This window comes from Dendrobates tinctorius, unplaced genomic scaffold (assembly GCF_039654945.1).
Source record: "Dendrobates tinctorius isolate UK_male_01 unplaced genomic scaffold, ASM3965494v1 ptg000009l, whole genome shotgun sequence".
Classification (NCBI taxonomy): Eukaryota; Metazoa; Chordata; class Amphibia; order Anura; family Dendrobatidae; genus Dendrobates; species Dendrobates tinctorius.
In genome coordinates, this window is record NW_027361677.1 from 13186403 (window position 1) to 13211814 (window position 25412).

At 43.8% G+C, this 25412-nt stretch overlaps 1 long non-coding RNA gene across 4 annotated transcripts in view; it reads left to right on the plus strand.

Moving 5' to 3' along the window:
- The window catches only part of LOC141096333 (uncharacterized), a 272072-nt gene that overhangs the window by 150338 nt on the left and 96322 nt on the right, over positions 1-25412 (plus strand). For 2 of the 4 annotated variants that reach the window (XR_012233668.1, XR_012233667.1), the window contains exons 4-5: positions 2281-2398; positions 2495-2632. This is a non-coding gene — a long non-coding RNA (uncharacterized lncRNA). Of the gene's footprint in view, positions 1-2280; positions 2399-2494; positions 3400-25412 lie in introns of those variants that run through there. The other 2 variants (XR_012233670.1, XR_012233666.1) reach the window with 1 other exon arrangement.

The following is a 25412-nucleotide window of genomic DNA, read 5'->3' on the forward strand; positions in this document are numbered from 1 at the left end:
TTACATCAGTGTAGAACCCAACTTTATCTAAATGGCAGTATGCGCCCATAAATGCGGTAAGAAGATGTTGTAGAATGCAGATAAGTCCACCCTTACGTTTTCCACCAATTTCTTCCAATTCAATACATTTTCACACCAAACTAGAAAAATATTTAATAGGGTTTTAATTTCCACTTCAACCACTGGATGACCACATATAGCATAAAAATAATCATATTTAGTCAGTAAATAAAAAATATTGTTTTTCTTTAAGCCATCTTGCATGTCTTTTGTTAGGATAACCAAGAGGAAAGGTAAAAAAAGAATACTATACTTATTTGTATGACTTTTGAATTGGGGCAGTAAGCTATAGCCAACAATCATCATCAAGAAGATTTGAAAAAAATTGCTTCAGTTTTTTATTTTTTCTCAGCTTATTTGTGTTGGTTCAAAAGAAAATGGCTGCAATAGTGTACACACAATAACATGTTAAGCTTGACTGGAGCTGAGTTCAATATCCCACTTAGTTCGAGATCAACCATTTTATTTGCTTGAAATTGATAAGACTCCTATTTCTCATGGGAAAAAAATCAATACACTTTTGAAAAATTAAAAAAAAAAAAGCCTCTACAGACGATGACTTGATGGCCACGAATAGATTTGACCGAATATGTTCGGAATCGGTCGCCGAATGTGAATTTGCCCTATTCGTGCAATATTGGTACCCTATCCGTGCCGAATTTATGTTTGCTGATCGGTTCCGAATCTATTTGTTCGTTTCTATCCCCATTGACTCCAATGACGTTCGGCGAATATTGCAAAAACAATATTCGCCGTCGATCGTAATCGGAACTGAATTTTGAAAAATTCGCTCAACTCTAGCCAAGCAGAGACACACATAACATAAACATATCCCAGGTAGAAAAAAGGTCGCACTCTACGGGGTAATTGTGAATCTTTATTGACACATAATTACACGTCACGTCGGGGATGTGATAGCAAGAGTGCCAAAAGGCTGACAACGGCCGTTTCGCGGTACTCGAGCGCTTCTAGCGTGAAACGGCCGTTGTCAGCCTTTTGGCACTCTTGCGATCACATCCCCGACGTGACATGTAATTATGTGTCAATAAAGATTCACAATTACCCCGTAGAGTGCGACCTTTTTTCTACCTGGAATGCACAAGTTGATTGCTACGAGGTCAAGCACCTGGGAGTCCTGGATGTGAGCTTACTGCCTGCTGCAAGCCACGGATCCAAGCACGGTGACAGCGGTGCCGCCTGCTTCTCTTCATATAATATAAACATATCCCAGCAGAGAATCACAAATTCATATTTGTTTAACTTATAAGTGGCCATTTCCTGACAATAATCTCCGGAATTAATAATTTGAAAGAAACGGTAAAAAGGGTACAAATACCTACATCAAGTCATAGGCGTTACGAATCATATGAGAAAGATTTACCTTAATAAATACAGGGTCCTTTCCATAAAGCGGCGGCTTAGCTGTTCTTTTGCTATAATGATCCATATAATATTTGAGCTTTGTGAAATTTCCTATTTCGGAGAGTCTTAATAATACATGTGATGCCATTTTACCTGCGATAGTAATAATATTGATCTCACACCATTAAGACTTGCAGTATTTTTTTTTCAAATCCATTACTTTACCCATGTATAAGATCTCCCTGGAAAAGTATATCACTTTCTCTCTTAGACCTTGGCAGCCATCAAAGTGCAAGAAGATATATGCTACCTGTTGTAGTCACTCTGACTGCCTCGTAATGTCAATCAATAGGTAAGCCTTCTCTCCTTCAGGAGAAGACATGATTTGAGCACCTTCTTCTGATACAATAAGTACTATCCAGCTGGAAACCATCACTTACGACGTTGAGATGCAGAAGATGCAAATAAATTATTTACTATCCTTGCATCGGTAGTATATACAGTAACGGCTTTCCTGAACCATTAGGGCAACGTCAGCCATTAGGAAATGTAATGACTTCAATGAGAAGAGAGTTCACTGATGGACAATATATATGTTCTCTACTGGGAAAACAGCATCTCCATTTCAAGTTATATATTGAGCTAATATGTGAGAAGGTGGGTAGAGAAACATTACGGCTGGAACACAATATAGTAGATGATGAGGTCATTGTAAGGCTGTTTCGGTAACGTTGAATATGCTAAATGAATATATGTTAAGCTATAATATTTGTAAGAGATACAAGTATAATAAGTATAAATTAGTACAATGAAAATTTTAGACACTCTTCGTTTTTAATTTTTTTTGTCTCCTCCCAGAAAAAGTTCCTTTGGGCTGTGAAAGATGCCATAATAACTTTTTGAGTACAGATCAGCAAAACGTCAACATTCTAATTCAACAGCTTCACCGTTATGACCTCTAAAATATATGGCTATGGTAAACAGCTGATAACCATTCTTCACTATATATAGAATTTCTATACTTCTTTACGGCTTTTTTGACTCTATATTTATTTGTCTTCTCACTATCCAGGTTATTCCCAAAACGGATGCTGCATTCCCTACCTCTGCTTTTACATAGGCTGTAATAGTCTCTCATGATGGGCTGTGCTGTTACTTCTAATGTGATAAAAGCAAGGCATTATGTGAAAGTCCAACCGATCGCGTTCATGTGAGCCTTTTCTGGAAGACGCATTGTGTAAAATAGAGGCAGACATTTTTGGCAATTAGTGCAAAGCAAAACGTAAATTGCTTCAATTTGCCATGTTTCGTAAATTTTCTCAATTTTGGCACAAATTTGATTAGCATCAAAATCAATTTGCTCAGCTCTACTTATGAGTGATTTTAGCATGTAAGATATACCACACAAAGGAATTGGTCATCCATATACCGTGCATTTTTTTTTTTTTTTTTTACAGGACAGTAGAATTATAAAGCCAAGTACCCTTTTCCATGTTTTAAAATATAGTATGCATACCAACCAGTCAGATATCAATTAGACACTCTTTGTATCGCATTCCAACTTATGACCCCAAAGGGACAAGTAATACATACACTTCGGGAGCCATCTACGTGTTAAGCATATGGCAAAACCGTGATGCAAGTAGGGCCAATTTGAAAAGCCAATAACAAATGTCAAAGTAGAAATCTTAGGATCACTATACTGTTTTTTTTCTCAAGATGACCATATGCTCACCAAGCTTGTATGTATTTTCAATGGAGAAATAGACATAATCAAATGGTTAATTCCCACGGGATAAGCTATCAGAAGGATCAGTGCTCTTAAGCCATTTATATTGGCATGCAGATCATAGAAAGTTGAAAAAAATGATAGAGATATAGGTGCGATCTGATGACTTATTGCAGACAAATCTTCAGTTTCCTTAATATGTAAATAAAGTTTTATGATCTCTGGGTTGGACAGAGATCTTAAGCCTCCCTAAGAGTTTGCCTTCAGATTTTAGATTAGTGCTTAGCAACATCTTTAATTGATCCGCTCCTGCCTGTCTGATTTAAGGCTCCATTCATGAATGCTCAGACTGTCCTAGCTTCTGTGCAGTGTTTGGCCCTTTTATGGGCATTGTCTTCAACTTTTTTTTCCATGCAGAAGACACCCAGCCATGCCAGAGTAACTTGAAGTCAATAGCTATAGTGTAATTTGGAGACTTCGGAAACGAAATGTACATTGAAGCTGAAGTACATGAACACAACCATCTGGTGGCCAAAAATTATAGGAGAAATGAGTCAGGAAGGGCCTCATGTGCCAATGCTGGTGTCCACCCACAAATACTTCAGAAGATGACTAAATATGGCAGTATGTTATTCAGGAGACACAAGCGTGTGATTGGATATTATCTACGCCAGGGCCACCCTCGAGGAGCACCTAGACACTAAGTGACATTTCTTGCCTGAGGACTGGGGAGTTTAAAGAGGGGAGGAATGTAAGTGAGTGGGAGACTTCTGTAACTGAATGTACAGTGAAGTTGAAGTAAATTAACACCATCATGTAGTGGCCAGAAATGATAAGAAGAGAAATGAAAAGAAAGCAAGCAGGAACTTGGAAGTGAATGTGAACCGCCCCAGGGGCAGTGGGTTACTCAGTTCCGGGCCAGTGTCTTAAAGGGGAAGTGTCACAGTGGCAGTGACCTGGTCCGTGACCCCAAGCGTTCATGTAATAATAAGGAAATGAATAGGAATAAAGTTTGTGTGTATAAGTTTGTGACGCCACCTGTAGTATCTGTTCACAAGGGGACCAGCGCTGCAATGCAGATCCTCTGGGACAGATGGTAAGGTGCAGCTGAGGTGTAATCACTCTCCACAGGTAGAGCTGTAGTCCCAGGGCAGTTGAGAGAAGTTTAGAAATGGTGATGTAGTGTGTAGTAAAGAATATAGCAGTGCTGGGTTGGTGACGCAGAAAGAAGGCAGATGACAGTTGAATGCTGCTCCAAGACTTTACTCACGGTTCTGATGCACACAGACGCCCACCTCAGTGCTGTGTTCCTCAGGTGAGGGGTCCAGCCAACTCTCAGGCAGAATGAAGTACACCCTTCCTGCACTCCCTGTCAGTATGTACCTTCCCTGGACATCTCCACAATGCTGCTTTCCACTTTCCTTCCTTTCCAGCACCTCACAGTTAGGATTTGCAGCTGCTGGCCTGGGACGCTATCAGACAATGTGTAAAATCCATTTCTTTGATCCTATATAGCTGCCTTTTTGGTAGGAATAACTGTGGTAATTTGCTGTGGCCCATAAAGTGACCACAACTGTCAGCTTGCTAGTTGAGTTTGATGTAAACTCCACTAGGATAGGGGATGAGACCCTTTTGTGACCTGGTTTCTTCCTCCACCTGACGTCCGTCAGCATGGAACGAGCCCCACAGGGAGTACTCTCCACCCGTGCCTCAAGAAGAACCACTTTTTGCTTCAGGGAGCTTTCTGTTAAAGCCAATCTGTCCAGCAGCTCCTACTGATGAGAGCTGCTCCAGACACGTCCTGTCACCTTCCCTCCCTCTGAGGGAACTCTTCTAACATCCTACAATTCTCCCGAACTTCACTAAATCTCCGCCCACCTCCCAACATCCTTGGTGTACCAAGCAGGGGCCATAAAGGGTGCTCTGCTAATCTACAAGTGTGTGGGATGCAGGTGTGGAATGTGGTCAGGTGTCTCCATCCTACCTGGTTGTGGGATACCACACCTCTGGGTAAGGTGCAGTATCTCTGTGGTGACTGAACCCTCAGAGGTGCCACATGTGTGTTAGAGGTAGGACAAAGAAGCAAGGGGGGAACAAGGTCATGTGACAATCTATCGCAGTTAAAAAAAAAAAAAATAAAAAAATAAAAACCCTTCAGGCCAGGACAGAGTGAGTCATTGTCTTGACCAATGATGGGTAAGACATGCAGTGCTAGCTGAACTGGCTTACAGCCACATTCAAGAGAGTTGAGAACAGCACAATGGAAGAAGAAGCCCAGTTAAAGACAGAAAGCCTACTTTAAGGAGCGGATGGTCTTGTGCCTGGTTAAAGCAAGGATGTCTTCTTTAAAGGTACGGACAGTCATGTGAGCAGAAAGTGCAGGAAGCCTTCTTAAGGTGACATTCGTGTGAGTAAGAAGTGCAGGAAGCCTCCTTAAATGATTGGTCATGTGAGCAGGAAATGCAGGAAGCTTTCTTAACAGGAAGCATGCTCCAGTGAGAGGTTTAAAGGATACGTACAATTGAGTGATACCTAGGTGACAATACAAAGAGAACACGAGCTGCCCTCTAGGAGATGGAGGCAGCCAGAGCGACACGTTGGTGAAGTTACACATCAATATACTACCGTAGTAGACTTGTGACTAGAGTTGAGCGAAATGGGTCGGTCATATTCAAAAGTCGCCGACTTTCGCTGAAGTCGGATTTCATTAAACGAAACCCGACCATAGCGTGAGGTAGGCGACCAGAGTGCCAAAGTCGCGTTTCAAAAGATGCTTCCAGCGCCCTTTTTCAGCCAAAGATGGAGGACGCACACTGTGGGCAACGCGATGACATAGGCATCGGTCACCACCATCTTTGAGAAGTGCATGCAAGTGATTGGCTGGCTTTGTGTGGCGTCACAGGGGCTATAAAAGGGCGTGAATGCCGACCACCATCTTACTTATGGCGATCTTAGCATAGGGAGAGCTGCTGCTGATTCTGTAGGGAGAGCATTAGGCAGGGAAGAAGAACCAAAAAACTGCTTCTGCTGTTAGCGATTTCCACTTACAACACAATACTTTGTGTGCAGTGACAGGGGAGGCTCTATTTTTGTGCATCAGCTCTGTTGGTTATTAGGCTGCCTTATAAGGCTCCCTGATAGCTTCATTGCTGTTTGCACACTGCTGTGCAAACTGCTTTTTTAAAAGCAAAAATACTTTTCTTCCTCTTTTCTGCACAGTTACCAAGGGTTCATTTTTCCACCCTTTTGTGTGTGCACTGTGCAGCAGACCTGCTTATTAGGCTGCCTGCGTCCATACTTGGACTGAGAGCATAATTGACAGCATCCTCAAATCTCTAGTGAGATCCAAAATCTCACCAATCCTATAGACACCCTCCACCTCGTCATACACCATCCAATTTCAGCCTGTTACATTGAGGTGTAATCTCTACTTGGCCAGAGACAATAGTTCTGCTTCCTCAAATCTATAGTGAGATTCAAATTCTCACCAATCCTATAGACACCCTACACCTTGTCATACACCATCCAATTTCAGCCTGTTACATTGAGGTGTAATCTCTACTGGGCCAGAGACAATAGTTCTGCGTCCTCAAATCTATAGTGAGATTCAAATTCTCACCAATAGTAGATACACCTTCTACCTTGTTTTACAGTACCATATAGCTGGCGGTATTTTGGGTACATTTTCACAAAAATGAGCAAGTATGGTGGAAGGCGCCATGGAAGTGGGCGGGGGTTGCCAGCTGGTCCCGATTGTGGTGGTGGTGGTGTTGCATCTGTTTGTAGTGGCAAAAGCACAATAGCACCTAAGGCAGGAGGTGTTGAGCCTGCGTCATCGTCTGGCTCCACAAGGCCTCGAAGGCTCTCTTTTCTGGGAGTAGGTAAACCACTTTTAAAGCTGGAGCTTTAGGAACAAGTTTTGGCTTACATTGCTGACACAGCCTCCAGCTCTCTCGCCTCCTCTTCTGAAGTTTCAAAAAATAAAAGCACTGAGTCGTCATTGGAGGCTCCTGGTCAGGAACAACACCTTTCCTTTTGTCCTTCACCCCCACCAAAAGTGAAGGATGTGGCAGGCCACACTACTGATTACTCCATGGAGCTCTTTTCACATACCATGCCTGGGTTAGCAAGTCAAATCATGAATTCCTCAGTCCAAGATGAATCTGACATGGAGTGCACTGATGCACAGCCACTGCTAGATTTTTCTGCTGGTACATTCACTCAGAGCACTACATTGTCTTCGCAGTGTACTGAACCAGAATCTGAGCCTGATGAAACTCGGGTGCCCCTTCCTGCATACTATACCACCTTACACGGTGACACAGAGGAAGGTGCACATGAAATTAAAGAGAAGGTGATGGATGACCGAGTTGTTGACCCAGATTGGCATCCATTGGGGGAAGAGGGTGCCGCTGCCAATAGCTCAGAAGAGGAGGAGGAGGATCCGCAGCAGGCAACGACATCGCAACAGCTGTTATCTGGCATGACCGTGCACGTCACAACAGGTGCATGGTCCAGTAGGCATGACCAGGGCTGTTACGTGTCCATCACTGCGCACTGGTTTAATGTGGTGGATGCAGGGTCCACAGGGGACAGCAGCAGTGGGACAGTGCTGACTATTCCACGGTATAGGAAACAGTTGGCTGTAGGTGTTCGACCCTCTTCCTCCTCCTCCAGAAGCGAAAGCTCATTCACAGAGCGCAGTCGCACGAGCACTCCATCCGCAGCTGCCAGTGTTGCACACGAGGTGGCCCCGTATCGATCAGCTAGTGGAAAGCGTCAGCAGGCTGTGTTGAAGATGATGTGTTTGGGCGACAACCGACACACCGCGGAGGTACTGGCCGACTACTTGCAGCGACAAACTGAGTCATGGCTGGGCAGTCTACATCTTGAGGCAGGCAAGGTAGTTAGTTATAATGACCGGAATTTTGTGGCAGCCATAGCCCTTTTAAAACTCAGCCACATACCTTGCCTGGCTCACACCTTGAACCTGGTGGTGCAGTGCTTCCTCAATAATTATCCGGAGTTAACAGCCCTGCTCCATAAGGTGCGAAGACTGTGCTCACACATCCGCGAGCTTGTACACTCCAGTCGTATGCAGAAGCTGCAGCGATTGCTCCACCTTCCCAAGCACCGCCTAATTATCGACATTGCAACAAGGTGGAACTCCACCCTGCACATGGTTCAGAGGCTGTGTGAACAGAGGCAGGCTGTAATTCATTTATGGGAGGATACATGGGCAGGCAGTTTGCAGGTAGACATGGAGTTGTCTGGTGTGCAGTGGTCGAAGCTGAAAGACCTCTGTAAAGTCCTTCAGTGATTTGAGGATTTGCACACGGCTGGTAAGCGCAGACGACGCCATCATACGCATGAGCATCCCACTTACGCATCTGCTCATGCAAACTTTGACGCACATTAAGGAGCAGGCGTCTGCAGCCAAGGAGGAAGAGGAGGAGGGAAACCTTGATGACAGTCAGCCATTTTCTGGTCAGGGAAGTCTCATGGAGAAAGAGGAGGAGGATGATGGGGATGATTATTTTGGGGAGGAGGATGATTCTCAGGGGGCAAGAAAAAATGTTGGCGTGGCAAGGTCAGGTACAAGGTTTGTGTGTGACTGGAGGGATGTGGATTTGCCAGAAAGTGCTCCTCCACCCAGCACTCAGTGCATCATTGACACCTGGAACATTGGCCCACATGTCTGATTATGCCTTGCAGATCCTAAAAAGGGACCCCCGCATTGCCAAAATGATGAACGATGACGACTACTGATTGGCCAGCATCCAGGATCCACGCTATAAAGGCAAATTCCAAAACATCGTACCACAGGAGAACCTAGAGCTAATATTGGCTAACAAACAAGCAACTCTGGTAAACCGTTTGTTTGAGGCATTCCCAGCACACAGCGGCGGTGATGTTTTTCCAACAAGCTGTAGGTGGCAACATGAAAGAGGTGTTCGTGGTGCACACAGCCGAAGTGGCGTTGGACACAGGGGTTTCATGACCATGTTGTGGACTGATTTTTCAAGTACCGCTCACACGACTGGTAATACTGCATCGATCAAAAGTGACAGGAGACAGCAGTTGTCAACTATGGTAACAAACTACTTCTCCTCCTATATCGATGTTCTCCCTCACGGTCATTCCCCTTTCACTATTGGCCAGTAAACTTGACACCTGGCCTGTATTGGCTCAATATGCCTTACAGGAGCTCGCTTGCCCTGCTGCTAGTGTGTTATCTTAACGAGTCTTCAGTGCTGCTGGATCAATCCTGACAGAAAAAAGGACCCGTCTGTCGACCCAAAATGTTGATGATCTAACCTTCATTAAAATGAACTATGCATGGGTTTCAAAGGATTTTGTCCCACCCTCCCCTGCTGACATGTAGGTTGCCAGAAAAATGTCTGGCTTTTGTCCTCCTCTTCCGCAGACTTCTCCAATTACTCCATTTGCAGCTGCTGAATGTCCAACATAAACATATGCCAATTTTTCCACCTCCCTAACTGGGCTGCCTCCCCCCACAGGGCCGGGGTCACCACCTGGCGCACACACCCGTGCGAGTGCCGTTGCCCTGGACAGGTGGGTGGGCACACTGTTTGGCAATGGCACTGGCACAAGGTCCCTCATAGTAGAATCAAGTGTCTCTGACGGTGGGGTGCACACCCGCCGTCAGACACGCCGGCATGCTATGAGGGGCCCTGTGCCAGTGCCGTCGCCAACGAGTGGGCCCCCCTGCTTGCTCAGGATCACAGGACTTGCAAAGTTGAAATAGCTATAGCTGCTCCTCCGCCGTGACGTCTTCCGCGTTTCCTGACAGTGACATTCTGGTCAGAGAGCGCGATGACATCACATCTGTACGCCCTCTGCCTAAACAGTCCAAGTGCAGTGAGATGGAAGATGGGGATGACGAGGAATCCAGACTAGTACAGGGATTCCCTAGCGAGGAGACTTAATTGTTTTCAATGTTGGGACAGCTATTTTTGGGGAGCACTATACTCTGGAGAATGATATATGAGGCCCACCATACACTGGAGCATTCCAAAGGTGGACATCGACACTCGAGCAGCATTTACAGGGCTCATTATGCACTGGAGCATTAGAAATGGGGCCCATTATATATGGAGCATTATTTGGGCCCATAACACAGTGGAGCTTCATCCATGGGGACCAACATATACTGTAGCATTATGTGGAGCTCATCACATACTGTTTCAAACATTATATGGGACCAATGATTCTGTATGGATAAATATATGGGCCTCATTACTCTGTATGGTGCTCTATGCGGTGGCCATAATGCTGTATGGAGTAATATACTGTCCGTTTTTGGAGCTATTGGAGAATTTAAAATGGATATCAGTCATGAGATGTAAGAAGTGAGGTATTTTTCATTGTACTATACCGCTATTTCTCTGCCGTATCAGAGGATCATGAATTGTGGCATGTGTTAAAAGAACCCAGTGACACTCTTTGGCCCAGGGCCCACGAAAATTTGGAGCCAGCCCTACCCCCCTCACAACTTTAGCCAAATAACCCCCAGTTTTCAATGCCTATCTATTATAAAGTAAATTAAGGTTGACAAGCTTAAGTAATAAGAATAGATGTTTTTGGCACTAAAATGGGCACTGTAGGTGTGTTTCCTGTCCTCCACTCCCTGCCGACCTTGGCTCCCCATTGACTTGCATTGGGTTTCGTGTTTCAGTCAGTCTTCGACTTTTCATGATAATCGGCCGATTTCGTTCGACCCGACTTTTGAGAAAGTCTGGTTTCATGAAACCCGACTTGACCCGAAAAAAAGGCAAAGTCGCTCATCTCTGCTTGTGACCTAACGGAGAAATAAAGCTGACTCCCATTGAGGTCTGTTATAGTGACTACCACGACAGACTTAGTATTTAGGCGACTACAGTGATGACTACCATAGACTAAGGTACCAGTAGGAATATCTTTTGCTATATTAGTTAACTTTGTGATTTAAAACTCTGTTGTGAAACAAAGATACTGTTTATATACCTAAAATAATAATTCCTAGTATTGTGAATTAGTTTAACTTTTCTGGTAAATCACTAAACCTTTGGACAATTAATTTCTGCTCATATAAATTGTTAAAAAAAAATAATCACTTGTTTCAAATTACCACTGAGTCTTCACCTTCGGTGCCGTTGCATCTGCGTACCTGTTTACAATAGAAGAGCAGAACACTGCACAGAAGTGAGGATAGCGGTGACCCGCGTATGTCCATACTTACATGAATGGAGACTGATGGCCCACATGTAGCCAGAGGATCATCATACAGAGGTTAAGCGTTAAAATAGGTTCTTAGGAGTGTTCATCTTTATAATAGAGTCCCTTTAAGGAAACAAAGGCTTAGGCATATTTAATTTGAACATACCCAATCCTCCTCTCCTCCAATCTTTGCCATCAAGGAAGACCAGGACACCTTCATACCATACCTGACAGTTGTCCCGTCTCACTTCATTCGGTGGATTTGGGCAACTTATATCTAGACGCAGCAGATGAATTTTCAATTGACAGTGCTAATCCTGATGGATCATATTGATTGTTTTTTGATTGTAAGAATATAACTGCAGACTACGCTATTCTTTTCATTAAACAAGCCAGAATTTTTGTGTAATGGAACTAAGTGCTGATTGAAACAGAGACTTATGAATTACCGGTAGGTATCATAAATTGTTAATACTATTGTATTACAGTAATAAAGCCTTACCTTAAATCTGATGGGACAATTAGGTGAATTATTTTGTCCCTGTGTTAGTAATGTAATCAGGTACGTGGGATGCAGTGATGGGCAGGAGGCAGAAAAAGGGTTAGGCCTTTTTCACACATCAGGTTTTCGCCGTCAGGACAAAAACCGGATCCGGCGAAATGCAATGCCGGATCCGGTTTCCCCCCCATTGACTTGCATTAGAGCCGGATCGAGCCGGATGGCCATGAGTTTCATCCGATTTTCGCCGGATCCGGCAATGTGACGCGATCCGGCGTCTGGAAAAAACGGCTACTGTAACGTTTTTTGTCTCCGGCGAAAAAGCCGGACACGCTGGATCCGGCGTGCCGGCTTTTTCATACAATGAAAGCCTATGAGCGCCGCAATGCGCCTGATCCGGCGACAGCCGGATCCGGTGGCCGGATCCGGTTTTTTTGGTCTGAGCATGCTCAGTAGCTCTGCCCACAAGACATATATAAAAACAAGACAGTGGGACCCTCAGCCACACCCAACATGACACCCAAGCCAAGAACCAGGAGCAGGAGAAGGCAGCAGACATCTGCAGCAGCACCATCAGCACCACCCCAAATGGAGCAGCATGCTGAACAACGGGAGGGGAGTCCAGCAGCAGATGAGAGACGGTAATTATCAAATCCCCCATTCCTCCAAACTAGGGCTATGGAATATCAAGATATTCATTGGCCCTTTGTTTCTCTTTATTCAACAGCCGCCCAATAGATGCAGCAGCAGCAGCAATGGCAGCAGCAGGAACACCACCCATAGCCATGGAGTCTGGCCATGAGGAAGACAGCACATCATCTTCTGGGAGCCCTCCCTCGCATCGTCAGCGTTTGACGGTAAGTTTTTATTTCCAAAATCCATCATCTCTGTAATATATGTCTATTCATTGCCTTTTATTTCAAAACAGGAATCACAAGATGAAGAGGAGCTCCCAGAAGAAGAAGGAAGGGGTGGACAGACACTTGGAGTGGGCTCACAATTGGTAAGTTTTTTGCATCAAACGCAGAAACACAACATCACACTACACACAACACATAGAAAACAATGTTCTGCAGACCACACACAGCAAACAAATGCCTACATCCAAAGACATAACATTTTTTGTTTTCTTCTCTAGTCTTCCTAATCTGGTGCTCGGCCAAGAGGTCCTCGCAGTGCATCCCGGGGTCGTCGGCGACAGCAACGCGGCGGTCACCAGCGTGTAAGTATAAATATTTTTGCTTTGTTTTTTTGCACTTTTTATTTCATTTCTTTTGTGGAGGCTAATTATGTTATTTTTGTCTTTTTCTTTAACAGCCTTCACAGCGTGCTCCCGACTCTGACGGTGAGGATGGAGGGATTGATGTGGACCGCCTCATCGATCTCGTCAGAGAAAGGGAGCCGCTCTGGAATATGGCTGACCGCCGCCACGCTGACCTTATCATTACCCGACGACTCTGGAAGGAAATCTGTTCGCTCCTTGTGGACCGCTGGGAGGACCTCGAAGCTCGGGCCCAGATTAAAGAGCGTAAGTATATACAGTACCGGTTGCTTGATTTAAACCAGTGTTTCCCGAACTCCAGTCCTCATGGTCCCCACGGATCATGTGTTCAGGATTTCTATTTACTTTGGAAATCCTGAAAACATGACCCCTGGGGACCATGAGGACTGGAGTTTGGGAAACACTGATGTTGTATACTAACCACTTTGTCCTTTCTCGTTTCAGGGGAGAGAATTGTGAAGCGGTGGTGGTCTGTGAGGGATCGTTTCAAGAAGGAGTTCAATAAAGAGATGCGGGCCCCGAGTGGATCTGGAGGACGCAGGAGCAAGTACAAGTACGCACGAGCCCTGTCGTTCCTCCGGGAGACAATGCTCACCAGAAGGTAAATATTACACACCACATGTGAAAAAAACGTTTAGATGTAACTTTTTTTTTTCAGCCAGGGCCATACCATGTCACTATTTTAATTGTTTTTTTTTCTCTTTATTCCACAGCACGGTGAGCAGTACTCGGGAGCCTGCACGATTGGACCCTTCTGAGGCGATCCCTGAGGAGACCGGCACCGAGGGACACTTCGACCGCCCCGGTACGTCTGCACCTTCCCAGCCTTCCCACACATTCGACCCATCTGTCCCATCCACCAGCACAGGAGCATCGTGGCCGCCTACATTACATGAAGCTGCTGGTGAGGAGATCGCTTTCCCTTTACCCCACCCTTCTGCCCCTGCCACCTCTAGTACACCTGCGGGTACTGGGCGGCAGCGGCAGAGGGGTCAGGAAAAGAGTTATGCGCCAGAGTTCTTGCATCTGAATGCATCTTTCCAGAACTGTCTAAAAGTCTTGTCAGAGCAAATCTCCACAGACTTTCAGCAGATCAACTCCAGCATTCTGGAGGTGAAGACACTTCTGCAAACCATGCATTCAGAAGCAAGATCTTCGCCAAACGACACCTTTTTCAGGTCTGTTGTGGAGCGCATGGCAACACTATCTCCTACCCAGCAGATGCATGTAATGCATTCGTGCCACGGTGCTCTACAGCAGGTTACCTCCCAACCTCCACCTCCCACCACTGTAGTTCCTCCACCTGCACCCCCTCCAGCCACTTTCCATCCTCCCCCTCCTATTACATCTGCACCCCCTCCAGCCACTTTCCATCCTCCCCCTCCTATTACATACCAGCAACCTGGCCAGTACCAGCAACCTGGCCAGTACCAGCAACCTCCCCAGTACCAGACATCTCCCCACTTCCAGCAACCTTCCCCGTACCAAACTCCTTCCCCGTACCAAACTCCTTCCCCGTACCAAACTCCTTCCCCGTACCAAACTCCTTCCCCGTACCAAACTCCTTCCCCGTACCAAACTCCTTCCCCGTACCAAACTCCTTCCCCGTACCAAACTCCTTCCCCGTACCAAACTCCTTCCCCGTACCAAACTCCTTCCCCGTACCAAACTCCTTCCCCGTACCACTTTCCATCAACATCATCTGCTCCTACAGTCCCTGCCCAACCCTCCACTCCACCGCCCACCACCTCTTCTGCCTCCCACATGTCCACCCATTCTGTAGCTTTTTCCACACCATCACCTCTAACTGTTCCTTCCCCACCACAATCCCAGTCCTCTCTCCACACTCCCATTGTCGAAGTGTCCCGCAGCCCCTCCAGCAGTATTTCCACCCCACACTACACAGATTTGTAATGTGTGTTTTGTAATAAAAATGCCCAGTTTTTTTTCAAACCTTTATTAAAAAAGTTTTTTTAACTTTAAAAACAGTTTACAAAAAAAAAATATTTTAAATAAAAGTTAAATTATTGTTTACACTGGTTGTCTGTCATTTCTTTCTGCGGCGAAATATGTTTAAAAAAAAAGGTTAAATACAGGGTATTTAAAAGGTAAAAAGGTATTCAAAACCAGGTATATAACTGTGTGTAAATTTTAGCTTTTTGCCACAGTTGTGTTCCTGGTTGTGTTTGAAGCAAAGTATTTCACCTAAAAAGTTGTGTTTATTGTTGGTGATTTCCTAACAATGTACACAACTTTTGTTAAATGGTGAAATACTTTGCATAAAACACAACCAGGTACACACCTGTGGCCTAAAGCTAAAAATAGAGACCATGACAAGATAGCCAACTTTGGTTGGCAAAGGTATATACTGTTGGTACAGAAGGTACACAAGTTTGGTTAGGGCACAAATCTTTCACACTCTGTCATCCTGCCAGTGTACTCTGCCTTGAGGTGACATAAAGTATAGTGCAAAATTGTCCCTCATTACTGAAACCGTCACAGAACTTCTAGTGGTAATGTCATGGTAATCTTGCAAGGTGGTTTCTTCAGAGGTGTCCTCAATGGAAATGGGTTCCTTGCAGATAACAAAATTGTGGAGTACCACGCAAGCTTTGATCACCTCGTCAACAGTTTCTGTCTTGAGGTTGATCGCAGTCAATAGGACCCGCCATTTGGCTGTCAGAATACCAAAGGTACATTCAACCATTCTTCTTGCTCTTGTGAGGTGGTAATTAAAAATGCGTTTTGTTCTTGTCAATCCTCTGCTAGAGTACGGTTTCAAAAGGTGTTCTGACAGCTGGAAGGCTTCATCCCCTACACAGACAAATGGCATAGGTGGACCAGATGTTTGCGGCAGCGGTCTAGGTGGTGGGAACTGGAAGGTGTTTCCATACAGTTTACGCCCCATGGCAGACAGTTTGAAAACTTGAGAGTCATTGGAGCGGCCATAGGCCCCAATATCAACAGCAATAAATTTGTATTCCGCGTCAGCGATGGCCATGAGGACAATTGAAAAATATTTCTTGTAATTGAAATATTCCGATCCCGATTCGGCTGGCTTTACAATGCGGATATGTTTCCCGTCCACAGCGCCCAAGCAGTTGGGAAACTGACATATCTGTTGAAACTTGTCAGCAATTTCAATCCACCTCTCTGTTGTGGGCTCTGGTAAAAACTCTTCAGCTAAGGAGTCCCACAGTGCACGGCATGTGTACTTCACTATTCCAGATATGGTGGAAATCCTGAGTCTGTACTGGAAATGCAGTGACGAAAGGGATTCTCCAGTTGCAAGAAATCTGTGGGGAATTAAAAAACAATAAATTAGTTTTAAATCACAGCATTACATACCAAAACTCAGCTATAACACTTGGAGATACAAACTACCACCAACAAGATTGCAGTGAAAGTGTGCTCTGATGCGATCACATCCAATAAATGTGGCTTACCTTAAAGTCACCATCAGACGCTCTGCGGGTGAACCAGAGAAACGGCAATAGGTGTCCGCTTTTCTTATGAGGTGTGCAATGCGCTCCACCAAGTAATCAAAATTCTCCATTTTCATCCGAACATATCCAAAAAATTTATCCGGGTTTCGTCGAAGGTCCATGCAGAGTGTAGAATAGACCCCAAGCGTCATTCTCTTGGCTGTGATGGGGTGGATCCAAAAACGTCGTCTACGATGCCTGATGTGCTGCTGTCTCGCTCTCTCCTTCTCCAGAACAATCACCCTCAGACGATTCGCCTCCGCTATAAAATCCGCCAAATTCTTCAAAATATTTCCAATCACAACATCCATCTTCGCCGGTAACTTGCTCTTCTCTCCAACCTGCACTTTCTCCTCTACAACCTGTCAAAGAAGGGCTGTAGGAACACGCTATATATAGTTTTCCAGTAGCCAATCCCATTCAGAAGGCCACAAGGGTCAATTTTAAAAACCGGATCCGGCGTAATCCGTCGAAAAACGGATGAACCGGATGAGACGGATCCGGTTTTGTCTGTCAAGAACAAGACGGATCCGGCAGAAAAACGGATCCGGCACATCAGGTTTTACAAAACATTTGCCGGGTCCGGCGTTCCGGCACGACGCCGGATCGCGCCTGACGCCGAAAACCTGATGTGTGAAAGTAGCCTTAACAGTTTTATTTTACAGGGGAATACTCCACGCAGTGAGTTAAAGGGTTAAACAAGGGATTAACAGTATAAATGGCAAAGGGATATGGTGAGTAGAAGAACAACTATACAGATCATGGCGGTTCCGATGAAAGTCACTGATTCCTCAGTCCATGAAGTGAATAGCACAGACAACGGCTGGCGCGGTGTCCTTTCCAATGGGGTCTGGTAAACAACAATACCCTGTTTTCTGGTGACAGTGGTTGATCTCCGGTACCTTTCACAGCCCCTAGTCCATGTACTGCAGTGGCTGACAGGGGTATGGGCCACAGTCCTGTACGAGCCCAACGTGGCTCTGCAACTATAATCACTAATGAAGTCAGGTCACAAGTCTCAGGGCAATTATTAGCTGGCAACTTCAGGGTGTAGATAACTGTCACGCACCTGGCCTCTTTCAGGCTGTACCCACGGGCCTGAAATATCTGGCACCTTGCTTTATGGTGGTCACCAGGCACACACTGCACATCTCTCCCTCTCTGGTCCCCACTGTTGGCGGTGTCCAACGGCAGACTCTGACCTGAGCAACATTGGTGCTTCCAGGATGGAGCACTCCTCTCTCTTGCTTCTACAGCATGCCTGGTCCTTCTCTCTGCTGTGGCATGGCCAGTTCAGCTCTGCTCTGTGTGCACGGCTCTGCAGGCAACATGGGCCCTCTCTATGTCGTCTGCCACAGCGCTGGTATTCTCTGGTGGGGGCAGGGGGAGCAGAGTGCGCCTCGACCGCTCTGCGCACAGCACTCCGTTGGCGCCAAACTGTTCTGCAGCGTGCACTTTCTGCTTTTATCCCCCTGCTGCTGCATGCCTTTTTTCTCCATCTCTCCCTGCCTTTCTAGGACAGCAGAAAGGTCAAGCTCACTCAGGCTTCCCCCCGGGAACAGGGGATGCAGCCTTTTCAGTTCCGGACTCGGCATGCAGGTACCCAAGGTCCGGTCTTCCCCCTTACAGTAAAATAGGCTCAGAGAAAAATGCACAAATTTACTTGACCCTAGAACCTATTAATGGGGTCTGGGAAACCCCACTCTGTCTTCATATCCATTGCACATGCGCATGCTGCATAGCACGAGGCTGTTTCCGAAAACTAATACTGGGGTTTATGAGATCCCAATAGCTGGTAATAGGTAAGGTAATTTGAAACATTATTTTTGGGCAGTAATGCAAATTAATTTACAGATGAGAATTTTACAAGGTTATTGTCTCGCAGAAGAAAATTTGTGTAATGTAATATTACTACAAGTATTGTAGGCGGTTTATTTATTTTGTATTCATTTTCTTTGTGTGATATTTATAAAGTGCTACCATTTTTTGATTTTCTTATAAGATCATTATTGCATTAGTTTTTTGTATTTTTTGTGAAGACATCCTAAAATGTGTAATTTTCTAAAAAGTAGGCAATACATTAAGCCTAATTATAGCATTCTAAGCAATACTAAGGCTAATGGTCGAATTATATGGCAATGTAGACAAAGCAATCTTTAAGGTATACCATGCCCTAGGAACAGGTATATGTAACTAAAATATGATAGACAGATTTCAGGGTTAAAGGGATTATCAAGTTATAAGATGTTGATGACCTAAACTTTAAGATAGGTCATCAGTATTAAATCGGTTGGGGTTTCACTCCGAGCAAATCACCAATCTGTTTCTAGTAGCTGCGATAGGGGTTGGTTCTAAACAATGAAAAAGTGGAGCTCCTTTCAATGTGTAGTGGTCACAGCTGGGTACTGCAGAACAGACGATGGCCACGGCTGCTACACCTCATCCAGTGCAGCTCTGTGTCTCAGCTGCTACCTCATGCTGCCCTTAGATTACATCACAAATACATGCTGACAGATTTGCTTTCTTTTGAATTTGTTTTAGCGGTTATAATCTGTCTTCATAACATCCTTATTTTGAAATATTTTGCTTTGGTGGATTTGGGAGTTTGGTTGCTCAAGTGGATATAAAATTCAATTTTTGGTTGGGAATGTCAAGACCTTTATTTTTGCAAAGAAAAAACTGTTTCAATGGTTTTTGGGATGCTGTTCAGGCACCATATTGTCTGTCCATCATATTATGGATGCATATTTCTGCCAGAGCCTTTCACCTAGCCAAATCAGTTCTCATACTTTGCGTTGACGAGGGCCAATAGCCCGAAACACCGTTTCTGCAAATTGAGATTCTGATTTGGCTTTTATCATAAGTCATATTGCAAGACTCGTTAAAGGGTCACTTGTGACTTGTAGGATCGCTACTTCCAACAGGTGGCGCTATGCAGTTCAAGTACTCTTTCTCTCTGAAGAGGCAATTTGCATATTAAATTTCCCAGAGGAGCATTGCACGGTGAATAAGCCTCCTTACCTTGACAAGCCAGAGCTGGTATGTCACTCTCCACAAGGAGAAACCTTACCCTTATACTCTATTTCTGCCAAACCATTGTTCTTTACTAAAAGTAATGCAACCATTATGCAATCTCTTAAGCAACTTGTTATGTAACCAAAAACTCTATAAAAAGATGGGTCTTTGTCATAATAAAACGAGACTTTCTGTAAGGCAACCTGGTGTGCGTGCCATTGATTGTCTCCCAATCGAATACCTATACTAATATACCTGATGGATGTTACATAGTCTTTAACAACTAAAGAGTTATTAAAATTTTCAAATGTAAAAATCAAACTATAAATGGACCAATTGTAAGTATTCGGTAGCACAAAAAAAAGATTTAATCAGTAAATGTTTTCCTCTTAATACATTTGACATTTACTAAAGATAATCTGTCGCCATTTTTATGCTATCCCATCTGTGAGCAGCGTAAAATGGGCAGAAACTCTTGTTTTAGTGTTGTATCACACTGGGTTTTTTTGTTAGTTTTGATAAAACTCCACAATATCTGCTTCAGCTCAGCTAGCCTACAATCTGCAGTAACCACCGATTGACCAAGCCACTGCACGACCAGCTCTACCCTCACCTACTGTACCCTCACTTATCCCTTGTAAACTGTGAGCCCTCGCGGGCAGGGTCTTTTCTCCTCTTGTACCAGTCGTGACTTCTATTGTTTATTGTGACCTTGTATTGTTCTGCCTTTCGCCGCCTTCCTGATCTTTAATAGCTTTGTACCTTTGTCCCCTGAAGACTATCTATGGCATGGATGGAGTTAGAAAGAGAACTTCATTGAGAAGACCAGCAGATCTGCAGCAAAAAAAAAAGTGATTTTATCAAAACTATAGCAGAGGGCTCGGTAAAGGGAACACTGCTGGGTCTTTGTTCTTATTTTATTCTTTTCTCAGATTGGGAAGCAAAAACCTGGAAACAAATAACTTTTAAATTAAATATTGGTTGAATGAACACGTTTACAGCATTTGCGTTCCGAGACGTAAGACAGAAGGTTGACAACAAACTTTCCCATGAAGAATGGAACAGGTCTCGTTAATAATCTCCATTACCTTGCTAGAAAAACAAACCTATGAGTATTTTATGCTAAATCTTAGGCTACGGTATCTCTATAGACAGAGCAATTCTCCTATGTCACCGACTGCGCTATTGTTTACTAGCAAAAAAATCCTCTTCACGACACCCGCTGTGTTTTTTTGTCTCCTCAAAAGCTTTAATTATGCATTAATTCATTGGGTTGTTAATACAACAGGCTTTGAACACTCTGCACATTGCTCTTAGCATGCAGATACATTAAAGCATGTTATAATTGAATGAATGAGCAGAGCGAAAGTGTTGGTTACAGTGCAAGATTATGTTAATGCACTGCATTTCCTGTATGCAAACAGTACGCCAACTGTGGTTGTTATTATTTATTCATAAAGAACCGATATATCCTGTAGCATTCCATAGATGTAATTGCCTACTGCTGACTTTTAAGACCACAGTATGGCTCCACGTGAATTTTTATTTTGTCAGAAAAAATACCTATATAATTTACGTCGGTGCCCAGATTTTTCTTAAGTGATTTAACACATTCGAAAAAATTTTTTTTTTTTTTTTTAGCTTGTTTAACGTGCAAATAGCTTGGAACTGGATCAAAAGGAAGCACTCTCACCTGCTTGAATTTTTTATTTTCTATTGCTAAAAAGAAAACTTAAGAATATGTATAAATTAAATAAAAACATCATTGTGGAATTTTCAATTACTTTATATAATTTACAAGATAAATGGATAAATTATAATGAAAAATATATACATGCAAATTTACACATATGCATATAATACATTAGATGGAGGCCCGATGCTATCTCGTCGGAAGGGCGGTAATGTCACATTGGGGGCAGGCTTTCCAGCTTTGAGAATCTCTCCCCATGTGCTCACCCACCTATCCACTCTCTCTTTCCCCATGTGCTGACTTCACCCCCTCTGTGCTCTCGTCTGTGACCTGTCTACCCCATGTCCTCCTTGTCTGCTGTCTCTCTCCTACCTGTGCTGTGTTCTCCCCTCATGTGCTGTCCCTTTTGAGCTGCCTCCCCCCTGTGCTCTGTCTCTCTCACCCCTGTGTCTGACCGTGTACAGAACATACCACAGCTCCTGGGCAGGGGAGGAAGCAAAAGACAATGCTGACATTACAGCAGGAGATCGCAGAGGATACATTTTGTGAGGTAGAATATTTTTTAAAAACTGTAAAATATTTTGCCTCACAAAATGAATCTTCTGTGATCCCCTGCTGTAATGTCAGTATTGGCTTTTGCTTCCTCCCCTGCCCAGGAGATGTGGTATGCTCCGTACACGGTCAGACACAGTCAATTTTTAAAATGAACTTTTGTTTGTGGGAAAACCCCTGTAATGTGACCGACTTCTTTTGCCTGTAGATACGTCACACATCTGCCGCCGGGATCAGCCGAATGATTCATTGCACCTGTGCATAATTCGTGTAGGCACAGTAAATCAAACGGATGCCATCTTTGTGCAGACAGATAGCGGCGGTCACATTAAGACTGTGCATGTGCTCCTCCTGTACAAAGATGGAGGCAGTCAGTGAATCATTTGGCTGATCCCGGCAGCAGTGTGTTCGCGACGGTGTTCCGCTGATGGTACCGCACAAGAGGCTGCGTGAGTGTGAGAGTGCGGTGTATAGAATGTGTGTGTGGTGCGACGGAATTCCGCTGGTGGTACCGTGCAATAGGCTGGTACCAGCAGTAGTTTCCATATTGAGACACCCATCACTTTGGTGTCCCAATATGGCGGACGGTGAACTTCCTCCGCTTGGAATTCTGTGATGCGATGACATCTGGACAGAACAGGAAATGAAAACATTACAAGGCAATTATATAAATAGATGTATATCCACTAAGCTGCATGGGAAAAGATGGACGGAAGAAAGCAGATATTCCTCAACTATTAAAGGTTCATCGAATGTAGATTGGTAATATCCAGGTCAGTGTAGCTAAAACAAAAAAAAGGAATGATAGAAGAGATTATTGACTTGATATGAGTCCAGATATCCATATGGACAACTCGATTCCCAGGAGACCCTAAAATTAAAGTTTCCCAAAAAGCCAGCTAAAAGGTCGGTTTTTAGCAACTTCATGAAAGCTTGATATCCACATAAAGTCGTGAAAGTAATTCGCCAGTATAAATTGTAATATGGAAATGTTTCTGAAAAAGACTGGGAAATGGGACACGTTAACAAACATTAACTGGCTGAGATGTTTGCAAACTTGTTCCGTTTTCCGGTCTTTTTCAAGAGCATTACCCCTCCGTCAACAATTAACTCTAACTTTTTGCATTTGTCAGTTTCTTTTTTCCTTATGGCTGATACAAATTATACAAATTGGTTCTTTCCCATTCCCTAACTAATGTATTATTATCAGGATGGCAGCCTTTTTGGCAAACTGCGTTGGGTGTCTGTAACCCATTGGAATATTTTCTTCGGCTTCTGTCTACGTATCTTATAATTAGTTTAATCTCTTAAGTCTTTTTCCAAGACAGTGAATTACAGCTTCACTAATTGTGACTCAGACGAATCTGAAATATTCCTCTCCTCTCACATTATAAGTACATTCCCTTAAGAGTGAAGAAAGTAACCCATATCATTAGCAACGCGCAAAAATCAGATGGGATGGTTTAAATTAATGAAATGCGTGGCAGCTAATTTTGGCGACATTTTGTAGTCTTTTGTGGCTTTTAATTACCTTCTTGTTTGCTGCTTTTAAGTATAATTAATGTAGATCCGTCTTTTATTAAGAGTGTTTGACAGGATTCATGAGGTTACTTCACTGTGACAGGGAGACATGATATATACAAGGAAACTTTTACAATCACAATTCTCTTAAAAACTATGGAGTCAATTAATCAAAGCTTTTATGCCAGAAAAGGGGCTTAAAATGTTTGAAAATTCACATCATGTTGGCGCAATGTGGAATTACGCTAAATGTTGCAAGTTTTTACATTTTCAGGCCATTTTGAATCCGCTCCTCCTAAACAGGCAGTTCTGCTGAGGACCTGGGAAGGTATGGCTTGTGGTAATGCCAGCCTCACCAATTCATTAAAAGTGATAGCTTTGTATTTGCTGGAAATTGTACTGGAGCCGATATTTTTGATGAGCCAAATTCATTTAGCGATGTACACCTTTTACATTTTTTGGCACATACATATTTTATTCTCAGTTGATAAAGTACTAAGTGCTCTACAGATGCAGATAGAGAAGGTTAAAGGTACTGTCACACTAAGCGATGTCGCTAGCAATATCGTTATGTCTAATACTTACCTACGACCCGCTCCCCCGCTGGTTATCGCTGATCACGCGAGAACGTCCAGGACTGTTTCTCGTCGTCAGCTTCCTGCGGCGCTTCCTGTGGAGAGACGAGCGAAGAGCATGGAGCCGGGCGGGAGGACGCAGGATCGCCTAGAGTGACAGGTAAGTAGCGACCCCCAACCCCTGCGTTGTCGCTGGTGAGATCTGCCTGTGTGGCAGCTCACTAGTGACCACTTAACGAAGTACCAGCGATCCTGACCGCGTCATATCGCTGGTCGGGATCGCTGGTACATCGCTAAGTGTCACAGTACCTTAATTGTGAGCCACTTACGGAGGTGGTTGTGCAAACGAAGAGGCCTTAGTGAACAGGGCATTTGTAGGGCTCCCGAAAAGACAGATCCAATTCGTAGACGTAAATGAGGTGCAAAGCAGCAAGCTGGATGAAGGAGATGGTGCCCAGGAGGATTGTCAGGTATAAATCTTTATTGTGAATACATACATACTACGCATTTCAGAGTTGGTCCAACTCCTTCCTCATTCATGAAAGAGTTAGACATGTAGCATATGTTCACAAAGATTTTTTTTCTTAACCTCCCGGTCAACATCTTCTTCGCTTGGCTTGTTTTGCACCTCAGTTACTCAGACACTACAGTCCCAGCTACATATTCTCTGCATTGGCAAGGCTGGATAATAGCACAAGCAAAAGAGTTAGTTGTCTAACGGACTCCATATTGAGCATCCTCCAGCATGCTATCCTATGTTCCATTTTAAACACCAAGAGGAGTTATTGTATTGACTCTATATAGCTGTATTATTTTAACTTTACTTGAGAAGTCAACACCCAGCCTCAAGTCATACCTTTCTCTGCCTAAGGGCTCATGCACACAGGCGTATACATCAGATCAATGTAATTCTCTGGAACCATGCCGTTTCGACAAGAGAACAAATCGTGATATGATGCAAGACGCTGCTCAAGTCATATCAAACTCACCCATTCAAATCTATGGGAAATATTGGACGGCACTAGGATGATATTTGAGTGCATTCTGATTTCTGCAGACTCACACAAATGGAGAAGATGGAGAAATTACGTTCTCCATCTTCTCACACGTGCTATGATTTTCTCATCCAGCGAATCAGATCATAATCAGATCGGAGTTTGATCCGAATGTCATTTCCATAATCGATGCTGATTATAAAAATATAACAGTGATCAAATATGTTTGCCAAAATGGAGCCAATAAATACTACATCTCAAAATTAGTGAAACATAAAAGAACTATATAAATTTGATAGTATTGATTTGGCCCACAGAATAAAGTTAGCATTCCAATTTTTCTAAGTGGTGTTTATAAAACAAAAGTATAATAAAAAGTGATTAAAATCTTGAAGGTACTAAAATACGAGACCAAAAAAATTAA